Source organism: Juglans regia, chromosome 3 (genome assembly GCF_001411555.2).
Source record: "Juglans regia cultivar Chandler chromosome 3, Walnut 2.0, whole genome shotgun sequence".
In the NCBI taxonomy this organism is placed as follows: Eukaryota; Viridiplantae; Streptophyta; class Magnoliopsida; order Fagales; family Juglandaceae; genus Juglans; species Juglans regia.
The window spans coordinates 28,468,069-28,492,042 of record NC_049903.1 but is presented as its reverse complement, the minus strand read 5'-3'; the positions used below and the strand labels follow the sequence as shown (position 1 = coordinate 28,492,042).

At 37.4% G+C, this 23,974-nt stretch overlaps 1 protein-coding gene and 1 pseudogene across 1 annotated transcript in view; both read right to left on the bottom strand.

The window, feature by feature from the left end:
- Positions 1 to 23,974, bottom strand: part of LOC108997622 (probable pectate lyase 4) — an 89,026-nt gene that overhangs the window by 47,942 nt on the left and 17,110 nt on the right. The gene's annotated exons all lie outside the window — the stretch shown is intronic.
- Positions 10,092 to 14,095, bottom strand: LOC109002200 (annotated as a pseudogene).

Genomic DNA, 23,974 nt, shown 5'->3' with positions numbered 1-23,974 from the left:
CTTAGTTAACATTAAATTGTTCATGGTCTATAGTTTTCTATTGAAAATCAGCACCTATTATCTGGAACGAATTTATCTCATGGTTACATTGATCAGTGAACCTCTTTACATTTTTAAAAAATAACAACTCATTTGAATCTTCTTTGCATAGTGAATACTGGGAAGAAAAGTTGCAATTTGCAAAAGATCATCTAATAAGCACATTATCCATGTTCAGTTGCAATAAGGCTGTCATTTTTACCATTTACATTGGAGAAATACTAGTTTGCCTTGAATTACACTTTACTCAGTGGAGGCATTTACTTATAATTTAATAGATCACTTGTCCCTTGCATCTAATATAGTCATTACATACAAAAATCTACCTTCAATTAAATTGCAGAGTGTCTCACTAAATGGGAAAGTTCAATGCATTGCAACTATTATGGTGGTTGCCCAAGTGTCAAGGCTATTGCAGTTCAAGTCTAGGTTGTTTGATATAAGGAGAACTTATCTCTAGCAGTTCCACAACTCATATAATATAATAACAAGTGTTTTATTGTTAACCTGGCTTCTTATTCTTCCAATATTGTTTATTAACCAATTTGCCTTGTTGGGATAACTGGCTTGGAATTAATTTTAGACAAGTTACCCATATGCAGTTCTGTTGATGTGTATGGCACTGGAAGTAGCATTAATAAGCTACCTACAGATTTCATATGCATGGGTCTGGGCAGTGAAGATTGGAATTTTTTGCACCAAACAGCCATGATAAGGGTGGCTGTCGATTGCATTTTGTCCAACTTGCTACCTTTTCCACATTACGAAAGGTATCTACACACTATCAGTTACCAAATCATCTTATCTTCATGCATGACCAAACATAATAAACATGCTCTTTAAGCTGTGTTAGTCTACAGATGCAGCTCCCAAAAAGCAGTTTTCGGTAGACATTGCGAGCGAAGTTCTCATAATTATAAACACTATGAGAAGAACTAAATGCCATGCATTTTTTTCAGGGTGATTTATTAATATTATACAGCACATGCACAATATTATACTGTAATTTTTTATTTCCACCCGCCCTGTTCTAGCTACAACAGCACGCTGTCGTGTAACCTTCAAGGACAATTCATCACCTGCAGTAACATCACACACATCGAACATATGGGTAGTGAATGGTTATGGTGTATGGTTGTAATCAACACAAATTTTATCGATGTAAAAACAGGGAAGTGGTAAATTAAGTGCATATTTTCTACGCATATTATTCTCGGGATCTCGCACCACTTAAAGCCTACACGTGGATAAACAACCACCCCAATTAAGTTAACCCGATGAGTACAAGTTAAGGCATTAAAATATGAGGCTGTCAAAACTAAGTAGAGCATTTACAACTTAGTGAATGTTGCAATATAGTTTATGGTAATGGCCACAAAAGACTAGAAGAAAAGAATATGGTGTTTACCTTTCATCCATTCCACTAGGTGGTCTATCCAGACACTGAATCTTCTTCTGTGGAGAAATCTTCCTCATCTGAATCTTCCCCATCACCAAAAGTATCTTTTGAACCAGATGCAACCTCTTCATCCTCAATAAAATATGTGGACTTTCAACTGTGACTCCCCGTATCCATGCCTTCTGGTGCATCAATACGGATAGGTTCTATATCAGTCCTACTTAGTGGAGTTGAGACTGGATCATCAAGATCTCATTAACTGATTACTTTTTCCAAAATATAAGTAATTGTTTCCCAAAAAAATTACTAATGAAGAAGCCAAACTTATCTGTAATTTAAATAAATTATGTATACAAATAAGTTCTTTTCATAAATAAGCAAGCTGCATATATAATCACTATTTGCATATACCACCTAGACACCCCTGTTAATGCATTCACTATAAAATATCTGCACTGATCATCATCATGCAATTTATATCTCATAACTGGAATGAAAATTGCACTCTCATATATTAAATCTAGCCATGCAAACTCATTCTCCGAATCCCTTGTGCATAGGATCCATCTCAAAATGTACCTGTTGCTACCCAAACGTCAGAAGGCTAATTTAACTGCTCATTCATTCATCAAAGTGTCAAACCAGTGACATAGCACATACAATAATGGAAGGGAAGTGGGTACATATTTTGGCCTTGTAGCAACTACCCAGCCTACTAATTAGGATCCAAAGTAATGTTACATACAGTTGTGGAGTGTGCAAGCGTTGTGCAGTCTCTATGAAAAAGAGTGGGGTCTACCATTTTCTTCCATAGATTTTGTAAACATCTCAGCTGTTGTTTAGTATTCCAATACCCAAAAAAACATTCCCAAAGCAGTGTTCACTCTCACAATACATTTAACCATATTGTGAGACTTTCTTGGCCAGAGAGCAAAAAGAAAAAATCTAATAAACACAGCAATAGCCTTGCTGTAACTTTGATTGAGAAACATCATGCAAAGTCGAATCATTTTCTCAATATATTCCTTTCACACTGTCATCATCCATCTATATGAAACAGAACCCCATATATAGTTCCCTATTATGACAAAATCTCAACAAGCTGATATATACTGTTGTACCTAATGTGCATCTAAGGTGTTGTTATGTGTTCCTCTTAACTTCCTAACATATCGAAAACACACGTTGAAAGTTATTACATATAAAGGATTTCTAGATTTGGACTAACGATTGCAAAGGCTCGTGAATAAAATCTGTAGCCATTGCAATCTGGAAATCACTGTGAAGATCTTTATAAATTAAAATTATAAGATGTCTGATTCCTCATGATATACATAAATAATCAGATTTATGCTACAAGACATGAATATTATGTTCACACAAATTAATCAAGTGGAAATTATTTTCACAAGACATCAATAATAAAATTAAATTTCCAGCCCCCTGTCTCTAATCTGTGTACCCATCCCCTCACTATGCATAAGTAGTCCTTCAGTATGCAGTAAATAGGCGCAGCACCATGTTTTTAGATACTCCCACATGCATCAACACAAACATGAAATTATTGCATAACAATGATAAGGAAGCATGATGGGAAAGGCATGGTTATCATATCTCAATTTTCATTATCTGTTTTCCATACATATTTTTTTTAAAATTGACCTTCAGTTTACTCAATATAACCTTAGGATGTACATAGCAGCATACTTTATATCTAAGTACATAACTATAATTAACATAACGCAAAAAAACAGCAATACCAGGTAAATTCAACAAGAAAATAATATATTGGCCTACAGATTTTTTGATGCTACCTCACATTAACTACAGGAAATTGAACCTTGTCAATATATACAACTGCGTACCAAACAGCTCCAAACTGCCATGACTGTCATCACTTGTTCTGGGATATTGCTAGAGATCGTCATGTAAGACTTAATAACTTATGGGCATCTTCCCCCTTAATTTTTGTTGGTTTGAAACGATAAGTGGGAAGTGCTTATGTCAACATAGTACTGATATATATGATATGTTGACAAGATATAATGGACACATCAGGTGTGGCTTTGGTTGTAATTGGACCTGGTAGTATTGATTAGGTATGTAGTGATGATTAATTGAACTATTCATGCTTGCTTCAGTAAGACTTAATAGATGAATTAAGTATACAATAATAAGCTGCTCGTTTATTTGTTGGGTGTCAATATGCCATCCTTGGAATAAGGGTAATTGTAAATATGTATGCAAGTTTCATGAGGAAACCAATGGCACTCTTCACATGTTTTTTAAGGGTAAATATGTGACTAACAATGTTATGCTTCACTAAAATTCTCACCCTTTGCCCCAATTTTTGATTAAGAAAATAACATAAATTTTTGAAGTAATTGGCAATAGTAATTTTATGCAGGCAAGAGCATTTACTGAGTAAACAAAATTCAAACGAGGTATGTTTTTGAAGAATTTGTATACCATCTGAATTCTATTGTATCAGTAGTAGTATATGAAGTTCTACTTTGGTTTTACTATCAATGGAGTAAAATGGAAACTTGGAGATGAGATGGTGTCTCTTGGGTCAATTACATGTGCACTTGTAGTTCCATTTTGTTTTATGTTTTAAATTTCGTGTTTATCTTTAAGTTCTTACAGTGTTTGTATCTTGAAATTTCAAGTACTCTATAATAAAGTAGTCTGTGTGGATATGGAACCATTGTTTCTATTGCCAATTGATGATGATGATAATGCAATAAAGTGATAATGATAAGGATGAGATGGTGAAGGTTTGGTGATGGCAGCAATGACGATGTCATTCATGTTATTGCAAAGCGGCTTGCATTGTGGAAAGACCTTACTACTCATCAAAGCAAGGGTGTAAAAGAATGAAAAAGAAATATGTTCAATTTTATGCTATGGAGTCTATACTTCCCAACTGAAAAAATTATAATGTGTCTTAATTTTGCAGCCTGCTAATAAAACTTTATTTTTATTTCAGAAGTTTATGCCAACCCGACCCACTCGTCGTATGAGGCTTTACAATTTGTCTCAGGGGTTTCAACTATAAAGAAATTTACTACACGGGTTCAATGGAAAAATACACACTTTCTTATTAAGTTCTGAAGCAATTTATACAAGTGCAGTAGCAAACTTTTGGTAATTACATAGAAAAGGAAAGCAGAGTTATGGTGAAATAAATGTACAATAAAAGAAAATTATTCACATTAAAATGAAACGGCTATATTGCTATACAAAGGAATGAAAACAGATTCTGCTGACTTTGGTAATTTAATCTTGATTCCTTGATTCAGTTTGATTTGAGGGATTGATGCAATCTTCCTTAATACGCCCCCGCAAGATGGGGCTTCCATCGGCAAGGCGAATCTTGGATCGAAGAAGTTCAGTGCGCTGCCTAGACAATGGTTTGGTCAGCAAGTCCGCAAGCTGATCCTGAGTGTGAACATGTTTGACATGGAGGATCCCTTTTTGAACCAAGTCACGGACAAAATGGAGGTCTATTTGAATGTGCTTCATGCGAGAATGGTTGACTGGATTAAAGCTGAGATGAGTTGCACCAAGGTTGTCACATAACAAGGTAGGAGGCTCTTTGAGAGGAAAACCGAGCTCATTGAGAAGTCCAAGTAACCACATTGTTTCGGAGGCTGCATTTGCTAAGGATCGGTATTCAGCCTCCGTAGATGAGCGTGCAACAGCCCTTTGTTTCTTTGAACTCCAAGAGATGGGATTGGTGCCAAGAAAACTGATGTAAGCTGAAGTAGAAGATCGATCATCGACATTTCTAGCCCAATCAGCATCGGAATATGTCATGAGGCGCCAAGAAGTGTTCTTTTTGAGGTGAATACCATGGAAGATGGTTTGCTTCAGATATCTAAGTAAACGTTTTGCTGCTGTCCAGTGTGTAATGGTGGGCTTGTGCATAAATTGAGACAATTTATTTACAGCAAAAGATATATCGGGACGAGTGAGGGAAAGATATTGAAGACTTCCAATAACTCGTCGAAATTCAGTGCTATCAAAAGAAGCTGTACCATCAATCAATTTTAAAGAAGTACTTGTAGATAAAGGAGTGGACACATCCTTAGCACCCACCATGTTGGTTTTGGACAGCAAGTCACGTATATACTTATGTTGTGACAAAAACAGACCTGCATGTGTTGGAATAACTTCCACACCCAGAAAATAATGAAGAGATCCCATGTCTTTTAAAGAAAATCTAACACCAAGCTGTTTAATGATAGATTTGACAAAACTAGAATCATTTCCCGTAAGAACAAGGTCATCTACATATACCAGAAAATAGCATATAATGGGGCCACTGTGATAGATAAAAAGTGACGAATCAGCCTTGGAGTTATTGAAACCAAGCTGAAAAAGAGCATCCCTGAGAGTAGAGTACCAAGCCCGAGGAGCCTGTTTAAGGCCATAAATTGCTTTACGCAATTTGCACACATGATCTGGTTTGGAAGAATCCTTGAACCCTAGAGGTTGACTCATATACACATCTTCAGTAATATCCCCATGCAAAAATGCATTATTAACATCCATTTGCCTTAAAGCCCAGCCTTGCATAACAGCAATAGTAAGGACAGATCGAATAGTGGCTGGTTTTACGACCGGACTAAAAGTCTCCTTATAGTCAAGTCCGGGTCGTTGATTATACCCTTTTGCAACAAGACGGGCTTTGAAACGATCTATGGAGCCATCAGCCTTTCTCTTAACCCGAAAAACCCACTTACAACCCACGGGGTTTGATCCAACTGGTGGGGGAACTAAGTCCCAAGTGTTATGTCTCATAAGAGCAGTGAGCTCTTCAGACATGGCAGCACGCCACTGAGGAGTGGATAGAGCTTGGGTCACACACGTTGGTTCAAGACTCGGGGGAAGGGGGTGTTTTGTGACAACATTTAGTTGTTTTGGTTTGAAGATGTTATTCATAGATCTAGTGGTCATGGAGTGTGTGCGACGTGGAGATGATGGAGGAGATGCAGCGGATTCGGTGTTGAAAACAGGGGAAGGGGAAGATATCATAGGAGCAGATTCACAATGAGAGTCAACCATAGGTGCAGGTAAAATAGATGGAGAATCCATAAATCCATGAGAAGAAGGGAGTCGGGTGTTACCTGGAGGAGATGAGATTGCAGCGGAGACAGGTTCCGAAATCACTGGAACGGCGTCGGATTGAGCAAGCGAGGGAGCTGCAGGCACGAACGGAGCAACGTCGTGGTTGGTTGGAGCCAGCGAGAGAGCTGAGGGCACGAATGAGACGACGTCGTGAGTGGAGTGCATATTAGACGATGAAGACGATGGAGGCGGAGATGAAGCAATGGAGGCTAGGGTTCGGTCTTCATCAAATAAGACATGCCGAGAAGTATAAATTTTCTGGGTAACGGGCTCAAAACACTTGTAAGCATTTTGGGTCGTAGAGTACCCAATAAAGACGCACGGGCTGGACTTGGGCTGAAGCTTATGCGTGTTATAAGGCCTTGTAAGAGGAAAACAGAGACACCCAAAAGATTTTAATTTGAAATAGTTCGGTTTTTGACCAAAAAGGGCCTCAAATGGGGTTCTATTTTGAAGAAGAGGAGTGGGTTGACGATTTATGAGGTAGGTAGCAGTATGGAAGGCATGAGGCCAATATGAAAGAGGAAGATTTGCATCATGAAGTAAGGTAAGGCCAGTCTCAACAAGATTTTTGAATTGGGGAAAAATGGTCTTGACACAAGACTTTGCATTGATTGGAAAAAACCACATATATTTTGTGAAATGATCAATGAAAAGTAAATAGTAACGAGAACCATCTAGACCAAGACAATGAGCAGGTCCCCACACATCAGTGTAAATAAGATCTAGAGGGGCATGACTTTGAAAACTCGTGGGCCGAAAAGGTTGTTGATGGGCTTTATTAATAGAACAAGATGAACACAAAGAGTTCATTTTATTATTCATAACAGGAAGAGAAAAATTTTTGACAAGATGTTGAACAACTTTAAACGACGGATGTCCAAGACGCTTGTGCCACCCATCAAACGAGGTCCGTTCATGCACATTAGCCACCATGTTGGAGGAAGAGCCCACCAGTGATTTCGGAAAAATGTAAACGCCACTGTCACATGCTCCTCGTAGTAGGGTCGCCCCCGTGATCCGATCCTTCACAAGAAAATAAGAAGGATGAAATTCAACAAAAACATTGTTTTGGGATGTGAAATGGTGAACGGAAATTAAATTTTTGCAAATGTTTGGAACACAAAGAGTATCACGAAGAATAAAGTTCCGTTTTGGGGAATTTAGAGTTAATGAACCAATATGTGAGACAGCCAAACCTGACCCATCACCAATAACAACTTCATCAGTGCCATCGTACTCAGAGTGAATAGATAAATTGGCCAAGTCACCAGTAATATTGTGGGAAGCAGCGGAGTCAAGGAGCCACTTATGATCTTGTTGTTTGGAAGTAGTCGCACAATTTACTTGAACTTCAGATGATTTGAGCTGGGGACAATACTTTGCAATATGACCCATGCGGTCACATAGTTGACATTTCGGCTGATAACGTCGCTGGTTTGGGTTATTATTGGGCTTGCGAGTGGATGGGCTTTGAGGAGTGCGATTTTGGCCGTGAGACCGAGAGGATCCACTGGCCTTATAAGGCCCGTTTGACTGATTGCTAGTGCCCGAGTTGCCCTTGTTGCGGTAGGAGAGATTTGCAGAGGCGACGAGTTGCTGGGTTTTCAGCTCCAGGCGCCGCAGGTAGCCTTCATGTCCCACAAGGAGATCATGTAATTCTTCGAAGGCTAAGGATGTTTCCCGGGCTCGAATCGGCGCTGCTATTTCCCTGAAGTCAGAACCCAATCCATTTAAAATGTAGAGGGTGAGATCATCATCAGAGATAGGATGATCGATAAGGGCGATTTCGTCGGCTAGGGCTTTCACCGAATGCAAATAATCCGGAATGGAGCGTGTTCCTCGCTGAATCAAGGTGAGTTCTTCCTTGAGTTGCATGGCACGGGTGCGGGATTTACTGGCATACATTTGATTGAGTTTCTTCCAAGCCTCATGAGAGGTTTTGGCAGTGGCGATAAGAGGAGTAATGGTGGTTGAGGTTGAAGCCAGAATAGCACTCAGGATTAATTTATCCTGACGAACCCAATGAGTTTTATTCAACTCAGTGGAGGAGGTGCCGACAGGGGAGGGACACTGAGAAATTCCATTGACGTAGTCAAGGAGATTATAGCTGATAAGGAGAGCTTCAAATTGTGCTCTCCATTGAGGGAAGGTGGAGGGTGTTAGTTTCTCATTGATTTGTGTAGAAATATTGAGAGCTATGAGAGCATTTTCGGTGGGTGAGATGGGATGAGTATGTGGGGTTTGGGTGGATGTTTGTTCTGAAGAGGAGGCCATTTCAGAGAGGGAAAGGATCTGGTTGCTCGTGAGAGTAGGGCTCTACTGATACCATATAAAGAAATTTACTACACGGGTTCAATGGAAAAATACACACTTTCTTATTAAGTTCTGAAGCAATTTATACAAGTGCAGTAGCAAACTTTTGGTAATTACATAGAAAAGGAAAGCAGAGTTATGGTGAAATAAATGTACAATAAAAGAAAATTATTCACATTAAAATGAAACGGCTATATTGCTATACAGATGAATGAAAACAGATTCTGCTGACTTTGGTAATTTAATCTTGATTCCTTGATTCAGTTTGATTTGAGGGATTGATGCAATCTTCCTTAATATCAACTACATTCACTCCCTTTTTGGTAACTCTACTGGTACTTGTGGCTTACATAAGGTGTTTGTGAAAATTATAACTTTGTGATTACGTCTAGGAATTCTTAGTTTAGTTGTTTCAGTGAGAATGCAATCAAGTCTGAAGATAATACAGTTATACATGGAAGGTTATCGACAAGATTGGAAGCTTTCATTTGAAAAGGACACCGTGACTAGAGGTGGCTAGTATGCAAAACATTTTGCTGCAACTATTGTGTCCATTTTCCTTTTTCATGTTGAGATCAAAGTTTCCAGCTCTGTACTTTTCTTGAACTCCTAGAAAGTATCAACAAAACCTGCATTCTGACTTGACTTAATGGTATTATCAACAAAACCTAAATCCATCACAACTAAATCCCCTTGGTGGCTTAAACAAGATCCCGAGGAAGCCACCAAAGAAATCTGGCAACAGTTGACTCTACACTAGTGGGTAAATTGAAAAAAAAAAAGAGTATCTAAGTGTATAGATTATAAGGCTTGCCTTCAATAAGATAGATGGTTTAATGATCTTTATCTATTTTGGCTAAACTTGTCAAATATGAGTTGTCTACTGCAAGGGTAGAAAATAATTTTTTCTTAGTGATGGTTTTTTTCCTATTTTTAATTTATGTTATTGAGAATGTTTTTGTTGTCCCCATGAAGGAACATAGATATTTGGGTTGATTAAAGGGATTAACATTTTATGGAGTTTTCTGGATTTTATAGTTGTGTTATTTAAGTTGATATTAGGTATTAAGAGCTAACTCTCCAGACCTTTGGAAACGGGGCGTTACAAACATCTCATTCGTTCACAAGGTAATTAAGATCCTCATCATAGCCTGTCCCCTTTCTCTTTTGTCCCCATGCCCAGAACACGGTTAATCATCAATATCAAATTTTACTTAAATTCACTTCTACTTTCTGTTTGCCCACTTAACTCATACATACACACCCACCTCGTTCTGTTTCAACCGCTTACAACCTTAAACTGTGAGTATTTCAAGTTTATAGGGTGATTTGGAATGCTTACAAAATAACATTTTTCTTCAAACAAGACCAAGAAATGTAAACCACACCTTGACAACACACAAAAGACCCTAACAATAAGAAAATCCCGATCCTGCCTTATATGCTGCTTGTTTCCTCATTTGCAGGAGTGAAACCGTAGTCAAGGGTATGACATTCGGCTTCCTACGAGAGAGAAATTATTGTGACACACAGTTCATTGTAGGCCGAGACTTTGGCTGAGTGTGTAGGCATGCAAATGCTATTGTAGCGACAAGCAAAATCTCTTGTCCAATTAGACGATTTGGAGGTGGCAGGCGTTGGTCTAATATTTCATTTAGCATCATATTTTGAGATGATGATGATGATGATAATGAGGACAGGAGTTCTCCTGGATGCCTTCCCATTAATACTTCTAGTGCCACCACTCCAAAGCTATATACATCGCATTTTTCAATAACTGTCATCGTATAGGCAAACTCTATAGAGAAAGAAAAAATGATGAGAACGACGACTAAATACAGTCAATGAACAATAATACATCTAATTAATTTGATAATTATAATTTAACAGTAAATTATTGAATAAAGAATAATATTTAATCAAGTTATTGATAATAATCTTTAGTATTCAAAATACAAGTCTTTTAAAGAGAGAATATAAAGACTTGACAACTTCATTATATAATATTCTGAAAAAAAAAAAAAAAAAACAAAGTTCACAAAAATGGGTTCTAGCTTCAACTACTTATTTTTTAATTTTTTTTTTTTGCGGTAGAGGATATAATTTGACTCCAAAACATTTTATAAATTTATTTGAAATACCTTTAAAAAATATATTTAGAAATTATATATGATATTCTTAATTGATATTTTAGATTATTCAGCTCGCACATTATTCAGATCTAGGACTAGTATTATATCAATTCTAAATCATGAAACTTTGACTATTGGAAGCTATTATATTATTATATTATTGCTAATTGAAAACTATTCCAATATAGTTTCATTATAAACTCTCCAAATGTATTATTATTAAATAATATATGCGATTATGCTAAACATATAATTAAATGAAGAAAAAATATATCTAATTAAATTTATAATTTTAGAGTATTGGGATTTTAGATTTCATTACATGTCTTTTTAGTTTTATCAACTTAATATCATTCTAGCTTAATTGGTGATAAACATTCATAAATTGTAAATCTGACCAAAAAAAAAAAGTAAAGAAAAATAATAATGAAAAATGTTTAGATATTGACTAATGGAATAATTGTATTCAATATTCTTAATTAAATAATTTAAATGACATTGTTGGAGTAGAAATAATCAATTAACAATATACCTGGAGCAATGTAACTATAAGTGCCAGCAACCAATGTTTGATTGGAGGAGTCGAGATAAAGGAGTTTAGCAGTTCCAAAGTCAGAGATTAAAGCTTGGAATTCGGAGTTAAGCAAAATGTTGTTGGATGATATATCTCTATGAACAATTGCTGGGATGCATTCATGATGCATGTAAGATAAGGCGTGTGCTGTGCCTTTGATAATGTTTACCCTCTTGCTCCAATCCAGTTCCATAGCTTCATCAACATTTCTTACACAAAATAGGCTTCCCCTTTCCATGTACTCATAAATTAAAAATCTGCATGCTTTATGTACACAGAACCCATGCAACTTCACAATATTTCAATGTCGAATCTCTGTTAATACCCTCACCTCATTTATAAAACTCCTATAGAAAACTATATTCTCAGCCTCTCTCTGATGAAGTTTCTTTAAGGCAACCACATTTCCGCTTGGTAACTCTGCTTTGTAAATGCTACCATAACCACCGGTTCCAATGCAATATCTGATGTCAAAATCCTCGGTTGCTTCAACGATATCTTCATATCCAATATGTCCGTCATAATTCCATATTGAGAATATGTTTCCATTCTTTGATCCCCTAGACTCGGTCTGATTTTTCTTGAATAGACAACAAGACAAGAGAATAACCCCCCCAATAACCAAGAATCCAAGAAAAATGACGATGGGTACAAAAGTTTCTATTTTGGTTACCATTGATTTTTTGCTTTTCGGACATGGAGGGAAAATCTCGAACTGACCGCATAAATCCCTGTTGCCAATTAATGTGTCGGAGGTATGATATAGAGCATAATTGTCTGGAATTCGACCCTTCAAAGAATTGTGTGACAAGTCAATTCTTTTAATAGAAATGAGAGAAGAGGGGATGTTGCCTATAAGATTATTGTAGCTAAGATCAAAGAATTGAGGGGCAATAGTCTCAAGTGCGCTAGGTATTTCTCCACTAATAAAGTTATGGCTAAGGTCAACGTAGAACAAATTTTTCAGCATCCCTATTTCAGAGGGAATGAATCCATTGATTTTATTCTGACTAAGGTTTAAATATTCTAAATTAGTTAAATGACCCAAAGTGGTAGGGATTGGACCGACGAGCAAGTTCCAATGAATCCATTCCCTATTTCAGAGGGAATGAATCCATTGATTTTATTCTGACTAAGGTTTAAATATTCTAAATTAGTTAAATGACCCAAAGTGGTAGGGATTGGACCGACGAGCAAGTTCCAATGAAGGTATAAAGAAGTCAAATTTTTTAGCATCCCTATTTCGGAAGGAATGGATCCACTGATTTGATTCTGACTAAGAGCATTAGCATCAGCCTCGCTAAAACTCCAAAAAAGCCAAATTATGGACTTGGTCGTCTTTAAACCCGCTGCATTGGACTCGGTAAGATAGAAAAGTTTAAGTTTTCATCTACAGGAAATCCATCCTTTTCTCCAAACATAGCGAGCTCCTATTCATCGCCAAATCATTATTTTATTTTAAAATAACATCTCCTCAACCGAACCGACTCTTTCTTCGTACTGCAGATTATATCCTGCATTTGAGGCTGCAAGTAAACCTGTTGCAAGCTCTTTCCAAGATTTATAAACCATGATCGAGTTTATATATATATAATCATTGCTACTCTATTAATTAAGATATATATATTTAAGGTGTACTGAAAAATTAAAAATATATTATTAATTAATTGCTACTCTATTGAATTATTAATTAATATATTAAGTGTATTTGTAAAATTAAAAAAAAAATTGAAAAATATTATTAAAATATATAATATAATATTATTATTTTAACTTTAAGATGGCTAGTCCAATGTGGATTCATCTAGCCAAAATTTAATCCTATAGCCAAAATTTGGAATTCTAGCTAAATTTTGGACTTGGCAGCCATTGCCAATGCTCTAAGGTCTAAATTAGTTAAATTAGTTAAATGACCCAGAGTAGTGGGGATTGAACCGACGAGCATGTTCGAAGAAAGGTATAAAGAGGTTAGATTTTTCAGCATCCCTATTTCGGAGGGAATGGATCCATGGATTTCATTCTGACGAAGGTTTAAATATCTCAAATTAGTTAAACCGCCCAAAGTAGAAGGGATTGAACCGCTGAGCATGTTCGAATGAAGGTTTAAAAAGGTCATATTTTTCAGCATCCCTATCTCAATTGGGATATGCCCCGTAAGGCTGTTCACTTTAAGATCAAGCGTGCCTAAATTTGGGAAGACAGAGAAGTTGAGTTTGATCAACTGACCTCGCAAACTTTGAAAAGATCTATCAATGGTTGTGATGCTTCCACCATCATTACAAGTAATACCATCCCAGTCGCAAGCATTTGAATAATTACTATTGGCTTGGGCAATAGTGGACGGCCACCACCCAGTCTCCTGCAAAGCCTTGGCTTGTTTAAGTTGAAGGGCAGATGATCCAGATGCAGCAACAACAAGCTGATGAAGTGCATTATCCAAACCCTTTCCACATAACAAGATCTAAATAGCCCATGCTAGTATCGGTATGGAAATGGAAAGAGAGGTTGCTGCCATTTTTATAAGTAATGACCGATTAGTACTAGGCTAGACTGTATATATAAGAAAAGATACTCTCAAGCTAGGCCTGTGAAATAATTGAACGAGTCATCCTGGAAATTTCCAGGAAATGAATACATTTATTCCTTGAAATCGACCCTCAAGACTTGTCCTACGTGCATGCGACGACTCATTGACTAAATTGATGTATTAATTATATATAGGTCCCATTTATTCCTTGAAATCAACCCTCAAGACTTCCACACTAACCCCGTCAAAGGCTTCGACGGACGTACTGACTTTTCTCACCCAACTCTTTGTTTGTACAAATTACAGTGTAAACCATTTTCCTATTTTTTTTTTTTTTTTCTCGAGACTTACGTTTTAAGTATGCGTAGCTAGACCCTTTCTTTTCAAGTACAAAAAGCATTTCTCTTGTAAAAATTATAGTGTAAATCATTTTTTTTTTTTTCTCGAGACTTGCGTTTTGAAAAAGTGATGAAATAGATATAGCAAGTTGCCCAGATCGTGCAGTCAAGGGAGAAAATGAAACGAGACGTTTCCTCAACGCTGGGATTCTAAAACAATGGGCTTGTTTCAGTTAATGTTTTCCATAGACCATTCGATAAGGATAATGAAAATACTGATTAATCAGTTATTTATATATGCACTTCATTCTTGAGGTATAATCTTAACATTTCAATTTGATGCAAGAAGGTCAAGAGCCCCGATCCATTGTGTGCAGCTGTGTTAACTTACTGCTCGGCAATACTCGAGAGTGCCTCATAGCTATATTTTTGTGAACGACACAACTTTCGGCCAATGATAGGGCAACCAGTGATCACGCGCGCTAAGGCTGCAAAGGAGAAACATGATCACTACTACTGCGTTTTTTTCTTTGTGAAATTCCAACAAGATCTCATTAACTGATTACTTTTTCCAAAATATAAGTAATTGTTTCCCAAAAAAATTACTAATGAAGAAGCCAAACTTATCTGTAATATAAATAAAGTCTATACAATTAATAAGTTCTTTTCATAAATAAACAAGCAGTATATATAATCACTATTTGCATATCCCACCTAAACACCCCTGTTAATGTATTCATTATAAAATATCTGCACTGATCATCATCATGCAATTTATATCTGATAACTGGAATGAAAATTGCAATCTCATATATTAAAGCTACGTTTGAATGTTGAATTGAGTTGAGATGAATTGAGTTCTTTATGAATAGTAGTGAGTTGAGATAGTGGAGTAAGTTTTGTAGAGCCCACTTAAGATGAGTTTATATGTATTTGGATGTTAAAATGAGTTTAGATATATTTATGAGAATTTGAAAAAGATTATAGGTCTTGTGTATAAAGAGATGTGAATTGAAAAATGTTGTGGGTCCTACGTGTAAAAAGGTTTTGAGTTGAGATGAGTTTAGTGATTTGAGAGTTGGGTATTTGGATGTTAGACTTATTTTAAACTTAAACTGAATTAAGTTGATCTCAATAGAGTTCAACTACCAAACAGGGCCTAAATCTAGCCATGCAAACTCATTCTGAATCCCTTGTGCATAGGATCCATCTCAAAATGTACCTGTTGCTACCCAAACGTCAGAAGGCTAATTTAACTACGCATTCATTCATCAAAGTGTGAAACCAGTGCCATAGTACATGCAATAATTGAAGGGAAGTGGGTGCATATTTTGGCCTTGCAGCAACTGCCCAGCCTACTAATTAGGTCCATCCCCACAAAGTGTACATGTATTTTAACTACAACACAGTATATATACACTGGTGCAGAAAGAGAGAAGAGGCTGATTTCTTACACATTAAACCCTAACCGATATATAGACTTGCCAGGTACTCAAAGCAGCAACAATAACACAATAGTACTGGAAGGAGTGGGTGGAATATCTTATGAAGTGCCCTCAAACAAAATGTCCTAACATTTCACCCCAACAATACCCATAAATCTGGCATATTAACTCCAATCACCTGCATTACAATAGTGTTTATAAAATCACTGGAAGTACAAAACAGGGCACAAAGCAGAAGCTAAACTTATGTATGCTAAAATAGCCTAGAGTGTATATACATATATATGTATATATATATATATGTATACACTTTGGACAAACCTAGAGTTTGGGTCACTCACTAGCCAATAGTACAATTGCACTAAAGAATCAGCCATTTTCTTACATCTCAGCTGTGTTTTAGTATTCCCATACCCAATAAAACATTCTCAAAGCCTTGTTCACTCTCACAATACATTTAACCATATTGTGAGACTTTCTTGGCCAGAGAGCAAAAAGAAAAAATCTAATGAACACAGCAATAGCCTTGCTGTAACTTTGATTGAGAAACATCATGCAAAGTCAAATCATTTTCTCAATATATTCCTTTCACACTGTCATCATCCATCTATATGAAAAGGAACCCCATATATAGTTCCCTATTATGCCAAAATCTCAATAAGCTGATATATACTGTTGTACCTAATGTGCATCTATGGTGTTGTTATGTGTTCCTCTTCACACAGTTGAAAGTTATTACATATAAAGGATTTCTAGATTTGGACTAACGATTGCAAAGGCTCGTGAATAAAATCTGGTAGCCATTGCAATCCGGAAATCATTGTGAAGATCTTTATAAATTAAAATTATAAGATGTCTGATGTCCTCATGATATACATAAATAATCAGATTTATGCTACAAGACATGAATATTATATTATGTTCACACAAATTAATCAAGTGGAAATTATTTTCACAAGACATCAATAATAAAATTAAATTTCCAGCCCCCTGTCGCTAATCCGTGTACCCATCCCCTCCTATGCGTAAGTAGTCCTTCAGTATGCAGTAAATAGGTGCAGCACCATGTTTTTAGATACTCCCACATGCATCAACACAAACATGAAATTATTGCATAACAACGATAAGGAAGCATGATGGGAAATGGTTATCATATCTCAATTTTCATTATCTGTTTTCCATACATATTTTTTAAACAACTAAGCAACCAAATTGACCTTCAGTTTACTCAATATAACCTTAGGATGTACATAGCAGCATACTTTATATCTAAGTACATAACATTAATTAACATAATGCAAAAAAGCAGCAATACCAGGTAAATTCAACAAGTAAATAATATATTGGCCTACAGATTTTTTGATGCTACCTAACATTAACTACAGGAAATCCAACCTTGTCAACATATACAACTGCATACCAAACAGCTCCAAACTGCCATGACTGTCATCTCTTGTTCTGGGATATTGCTCAAGATCGTCATGTAAGTAGTTTGGTTGCGAATGCAAGGCGACCAACTCCATCTGCACTTCGCTCTACCTGTATAAGAACACTCCAGTTAGGTTCTTTTAAATACACATGCAGTGTGGAATTAAATGCAGAAAATGAAACTAATTTTGATACTTACATATTCCTAGTACAAATTCTACTTCAGAGATATAACCCATAGTGTTGCCCCCAGCCCTAATATTGAAAAAGGACATGGAAAGTAGCTACTTTGTTCATCTACCAAAAAAACTGGACGTATTAGGAAATATTAAAAGCCCAACCTTCCCACACCTGCCCATTATCACTTCCACAAAACAGAATTGTTAACCCCCACACCATATATATTCCCCAGCCACCCTCACCTCCTTTCCAAAAACCATGCAGTAAGCATGCACTAATAAGTACCAAAAAGCACCCAAAAAGAAGTCAAAAAATTTCTGCCAACGCTTTTTTGCATGCAGTTCGCAGGTCACTGCATCTCCCGAAGAGAGTCTCCCACGCGTGACTGAAATTCGGCCATGAAACTCCTCAAAATATTGTCAGTTTCAATTTTTCTCTCCACAAGCATCTGCATTTCTCCCCTCATATGGTCTAGTTGACTCTTGTGGTCCTCTGCATCTTTCTTATGTCTTTCCACTAAAGCAGCGTACTCTTTATCTCGTTCACGGTCCTGTTCTCTCATAAACTCTGGTATTACCATCTCTCCTAGGCCTCTTGCATATCCTGGTCTATGACCAAGTACCTCCCTAAAGACAGTCACTGCTGCCTCCTCAGTACGACACTCGGGTTCTAAATCATCCATCTTACCAACCATTTCCTTCTGCACACATCTTAAAATTCAATTATTAGTGTATCCATGCAAGAAATATTAATGTGCTTATTTTCATCAAATAAGAACCAGGTATTTTTCTTTAGTGGACTGAAAGGTATGAGAAGACTTATATAAATATTTTCTGTGGCAGATGTCACAAATTTATCATTCTTCTTAGACCAGCGAACATCCTTGTAGAAGTCCACCAAGTTTGCTCCTTCAGTACGCTATATGTAACTGGAATGTGTATAGTTAGATGTTGAGGCATGACAAATTATTCTAAAAAAAAAGTGTGGTTTCATGAACTATATATGTTCAAGTCTAAATTGTACAGCCACAGTTCTTTTTTTTTTTTTCCTTTTTTATAAGCTTTCGCTTTTTATAAGTGACTCAACATCCAGTATACAAAATAGCAAAAAAATGACTGGGATGAGATAGAGACTTATTTAAATATCTTTCAGGTCATGTATTAAGTTCAAAAGTATCCCCTACCATAAAAAACGCCCAGCTAAACTATCCAAGCATCATTACTAAGTCGAAATATAGGTTGCCTTCAAGGCATTTCTGCTGGTAACACAGGGCACTCGTTCTCTCTCACCCCACATTCCTATTTCTGGACTTCACTTAAAACCTAACTTGTATATGGCCAGATATAACAACTGTTAGTAAGCGAAAGTTTTTTTTATCTTACTTGTATGTGTGTCTCTGCTTGAACAAAAATATAGACAATGTCTTTACCTTTTATTCATTTTAAAACTGATAATAATCACAAGAAAATACTCAAATGTAAAGGCAGCAACTTACAATTACTACATTCAATCAGCATTTATTATCATTCCTTACTGTGTTTAAAAATAAGTGAGTAAAAACTGTGATATGAGCTTAAGATATATTGCACCCCCATTTTTTATGGAAGCAAAATGGCGTAACCCCTATACCTTTTCCTCCAGGATCCTGACAAATGATTTATGCCCTACTGTGCGATTAATCTTCAGCCTCTTACGATTCTCCCTATTTTGGCATGAGATTTTCTGCCATGATAACAAAATGTTAGGTATACACTAAATATTAAACCACTTTCATAACATGTCTACATTGTATTTCACAAATCATATAACATATGGGAGGGCATACCTTGAAGGCTTCATTTCCCCATCTTCCACATAGCTTAACCCATACTAGGGGGTCGACCAGCCTAGTCCCAGAAGCCAATGCTTCATCATGGCTGCCATATGACAAATACTTCTTGTGCAACTCATGGTGGAAGGCATTAAATCTCTTATGCAGTTGCTTCCAAACTGCCATTCGACGATTCTTTAATTCCCAATCTAGTTCGAAGTCACCCTACAAATATAAAAAAACGTAAGTCATCAAATAGCTTTTGTCCACTTTTATCATATAAAAATGAAGGCATAAATGTCTTACCCGGACACAGTCAATCGACTCATCCTTATCGGACTTGGGTACATCAGTCCATCTTGCATAATTCATGTCCGCATGATGTTTCAAAATCCATGTTACTCGTGTCGTAAGCATGGACATGTTCTCACAGCGTGGTACTATTTGCCCATCATTTATTTTCAAAGGTACTTTATCGTGCCTGCGCATCTTCTCAAACTCAGTGCACTTTGCCGGCCCACATCCCCATTTCTGTGCCACGTTTGCTACAGGAACCAGGGTTGCATCCGCTAAAGTATTATGATGGGAATAAAATACAGCAAGTTAGACTTCATATAAGACACATATTTGCTTGGAATATATATAAGGTGTAGGTCAACTCATTCTTTTTTTTTTTCAAAAGAGAAGAAGTCACATGTCCATGAGTGACCCCCGTCCACTTTATTAAGAACCCTCACTTATGGCGGAGGAAATCCGTGTTAACATCCAAGACTCAAGGATATTCAACCCATCCCCGATATCCAAACCAACAAAATAAACAACATCAAAGGACTCAACATTACACCAACAACAAAAAATACTAAACCAGCCGAATATCTGGAAGACCACTTTTTTCAAGCCGTAAAATACCTTTGAGAAGAGAAGGTAGCTCCTGAGCCGACCTCCACTGACCATTTGTCCCATCCACCCCTCTCCTTGCAAAGTCCGCAGATTTATTTCCTTCTCTAAAAACATGATAGATGTGAGCATTTAGGCCCTGTAAAATCCCCATTACCTCCTCCCAAAAATCCTCAAGTTACCATGTTTTACAAACTTTATCCTTCAGCCACTTTACAACCAGCAACGAGTCCAGCTCAGCATCAATATCAATGATATTGATATACGCAATCAATAATGCTTACCAATAGTCTCTATTAGTGTCGGCTTCCGGTATTGGATTGGCACATGGAGTATTTATTTCTATGCTCGGAGGCTGGGTTGAGTCATCAGAGCTCGAACCATCAGCATCTCGCTGACTCCATCTATTAATAACTGCAGGCCGTGGTCGGCCTCTACTTGAGTAAGGTGCAGGTCATCTAGCACACAGACGACCTCCTCTCCCTCCTCCTTGGCCACTTTGTTCCATCTGGTTATCCAACTTTATCTCCACATTTGTTGACAAACAAGTCAGTAAATTATTTACTGGAAACATATTTATTACATTAGAATGCTTGAACCACGTGATCAGGTCAGGTATAAAAATAGGAAGCAATGACTGAATTAAAGCATAACTGATTCTATTAGACATAACTCTCCAGTATTTACTTTTTGTTTTCTGTAATATCACACAGCACAAGGTAAAAACTTACAAGTATAATATATTAACTGGTTGAATTTAATCATAACTTCAATGGTACAAATTCTGGAAAGCGTTGCTAATCATGTTTTTCTCTCCCTCTTACACAGAACATGTACAACTAAAACAGATAGATCACCCCTTACATATTCTTCCACTCACATATCTAGAATCCGATATTAAATATGTGTCTTCTATTTTTGACAGGAACACACTGAAAAATACGGATGATACCTGTCATTTGCTAATGCATTGTGGAGCCTCATAATCACCACACCCTTACCCCTTAATAGTTGCCCATTCCTAACCATATTTGCCCTGAATTACTTTTTTTTTTTTTTTTGATCGGTAATCAAAGATAATATATTCATAAAATAGGCATAACCCAGGTACACAGGAAGTATACATGAAAACACGCCTAGCTAGAGGAAACAATAGAAAGAAGAAGATCATGGACACTACGTCCGTTACAAACTATAGCCCCCGCCCAAAGAAACAATGTCTTAAAAAAGAAAACTTTAAGCTCATTCCTTGTTCTCTCTTGATCATCAAAACATCTAGCATTTCTCTCCCTCCAAATACACCAACACAGGCATATTGGTACCAATCTCCAAATTGCCGCTACCTGAGAATCTCCGTGTAGTCCTGTCCAGCTTGCGAGGAAATCCACCAATCTCCAAGGCATAACCCAGGACAATCCGACTCTTAAGAAGACATCATCCCATACAGCCTTAGCCACCTCACAATGTAAAAGCAGATGATCGACAGACTCCCCTTGCTTCTTACACATACAACACCAATCTAGGATAATGACCCGTCGTTTCCTCAAATTATCTATGGTAAGAATCTTGTCCAAAAATGCTGTCCAGACAAAGAAGGCTGCTTTTGAAGGAGCTTTCGTCTTCCATATACTCTTCCACGGGAATATAAACAAACCGGAGTTCGTAAGCTTTTGATAAAAAGAACTAACCGAGAATATACCTTTTTTAGAATGATTCCAATGCAATTTATCACCAGAGCCCCCTGGAATATTAGCGGAATATAAAGCCGCAAAGAACTCCGTAAAAGACTCCAATTCCTAGTCATGGGCTGCCCTAATGAAGTCAATATTCCATTGAGTGGTACCATTTGCTGAAGAATGAAGAAAGGCAATCGATGCCTCCTTAACTCTTGCAAGCGCAAAGATGGCAGGGAAAGTATCTCGTAGACAATGGTTACCACACCATATATCAAACCAAAAAGGGACACGCGAACCATCGCCTACAACAAAATGTTCATGTTCACAGAATGTCTCCCAAAAACTCCTAATGTTTTTCCATAAACCCACTCCATAAGTGCCTCGTACCTCATTCGAACACCATCCTCCCCAAGCTTCCCCAAACTGAGAATCTATGACTGCTCTCCAAAAAGCCTCCCTTTCATTTTGGTACCTCCACAACCACTTATCCAAGAGGGTTTGATTGAATTTCAGCAAGTGGCGAATCCCCAAACCTCCCTCAGAAATTGGGGTACAAACTGTAGACCAATTAACCAGGTGGAATTTGAACTCTTCCCCCAATCTACTCCATAAGAAATCCCTTTGTAATTTCTCAATTCTATTAGCCACCTTTGTGGGAAGCGGGAATAGAGACAGGAAATAGGTGGGTAAGTTAGAAAGAGTGCTTTTAATCAAAGTCAACCTACCACCTTTCGACAAGTAAAGCCTCTTCCAAGCAGCCAATCTACGCTCCACCCTTTCGACTACATCATTCCAAATCCTTTCAGATTTGAAGGAGGCCCCCAACGGTAAACCAAGATATTTCATAGGAAGCGAAGATATCTTACAACCCAATGTAGAAACAAAAATCTCCACATCAGAAGCGGCCCCCACTGGCACTATTTCCAACTTAGCGAGATTAATGCTCAATCCTGACACGACCGCAAAGCAAAGGAGTAATGCCCTCAAGTCTTGGACTTGACCAAGATGTGCACCACAAAAAATAAGTGTGTCATCAGCAAATAACAAATGAGATATGTTAAGATCACCATTCCCTACCGAGAAACCATGGAGTAAACCACCATCCACCATCCCCTCAATCATCTTGCTGAGAGCTTCCATGACAAATAAAAAAAGTAGAGGAGAGAGCGGATCTCCCTGTCTCAGGCCACGAGAGGAGCTGAAGAAACCCACCGGAGAGCCATTTACCAAGATGGAGAACCGAGCTGAAGTGATGCAAAATTCTACCCATTTCTGCCATTTCCCCCCAAAACCACATCTTTCAAGTAAATAAAGAAGGAACTTCCAATTGACATGATCATAAGCTTTCTCCATGTCTAATTTGCAAAGTAGCCCTAGCTCTCTAGACTTAAGCCAACCATCCAATACTTCATTTGCAATAAGAACCAAGTCCAGGATTTGTCTACCTTTGACAAACGCATTTTGCGGCTTCGAGATTAGTTTTTCCACCACCGAGCTTAGTCTATTTGCTAACACTTTGGAAAGAATCTAATACATCTCATTCACGAGACTAATGGGGCGATAGTCCCTCACATCCCTAGATCCCACCTTTTTAGGAATAAGGACTAAAAAGGTAGCATTGAGGCTCTTTTCAAATCTAGCATTAGAATGAAATTCAAGAAAGACTTGCATAATATCTTCCTTGACCACCTCCCAACAAGCTTGAAAGAAACCCAGGGTAAACCCATCCGGACCGGGAGCCTTATCACTTGACATACTTCTGATAACATTGCCCACTTCCTCTTCTGTAAAAGGCCTTTCTAACCACCCTGCACTGTGCTGATCTAAAGTAGAAAAAGACAACCCATCCACTCTCGGTCTCCAATTATGCTCTTCTGATAATAATTGTTGGTAGTATTGTAGAATGTGGTTTTTGATAACCGTCTGATCCGAAGAAGCTACCCCATCTACCATCAGTGTATCAATAGCATTATTCCTCCTGTGAGAGTTAGCCATCCTGTGGAAGAATTTCGTGCTTTTGTCCCCCTCCTTAAGCCAGAGTACCCTAGATTTCTGTCTCCATGAAATCTCCTCCATTAAA